We start from the raw sequence: 1,061 nt of genomic DNA on the forward strand, positions 1-1,061 counted from the left end.
GAATGCACAGGAACGGAGTTCCAGCTGGCTTCAGAGTTGGCCACACCCATTACAGCTAAAACCTCTATGTGCGTGGCTGCAGAGGGAAGGGCTGGAGAGTGACCCCCTGGCGACTCCAAGGCGGGCGGACCGGGGGGGGGGCCCTGGAAGGATCAGGGAGGCATTTAAGTGGGTTTAAACTGCCTTCCCTTCCCTTCAAGGGGTGGCTTGCCCAGACACGCCACAGCTGCAGGGCGCCCAGGCAAGCCAAGGGAAGGCATGGGGTGTGGCTTAATATGGTAATGAGCTGCACTGTCAGGGGCATGGCCTAATATGCTAGTGAGTTTCTGCTGTTGGATATGGCCTATTATGCTAATAAGTTCCTGCTGGGCTTTTTCTACAAAAAAAGCCCTGCGGCTACCTGCTTTTAATTTTTACCCATCAGGACTAGCAGCAGCTGTTGTTATTAAAAGTGGTGTGAGAGTTAAACCTTCCCCTTGCCCAGTGACATAGCTCCAACCAAAACCAGGGCCCATGGAACTATTTTTTTTCTTGAACCATTAGTTATTATGTTGTGATAGCCACCGGGCCATCCTAAACAGTCACTAGGCTTAGAAGGGTGTGACTCTGCTTAGGACAACACCGTCAGCCATGCATCTCCCAGACTCCCATCTGTAGTTGTAGTTGACTCTGGCACACCTGCACCTCGGCTGGACCACTTCACATTGCGGGGGAGGGGGGGAGATGTACAATTGCATGTCCACACAAAAAGAAATCTCTTTACACAGAAAACTAGCCTGTCAGGGAGAAGGCTTCTCTTATGAACATAAGAAAAGCCTTGCTAGATCAGAGTCAGACCAGTGGACCATATAAGCCAGCATCCTGTTTCCAATAGGAGTCAACCAGATGTCCTGGAAGGAACAGACTCAGGAGATGGAGGCCAGACCCTCCCCAAGTCTCCATTGTTGGCCTCTGGCAACTGGAACTGGTATCCATGCCTCTGAACATGGAGGTTCCTGTTAACCATCATGGCTAATACAAATGATGGACTGATCCTCTATGAAAAGGACAGTCTCTCATCT

This window comes from Gekko japonicus, unplaced genomic scaffold (genome assembly GCF_001447785.1).
Source record: "Gekko japonicus isolate JY-2015 unplaced genomic scaffold, Gekko_japonicus_V1.1 scaffold1947, whole genome shotgun sequence".
NCBI lineage: Eukaryota > Metazoa > Chordata > Lepidosauria > Squamata > Gekkonidae > Gekko > Gekko japonicus.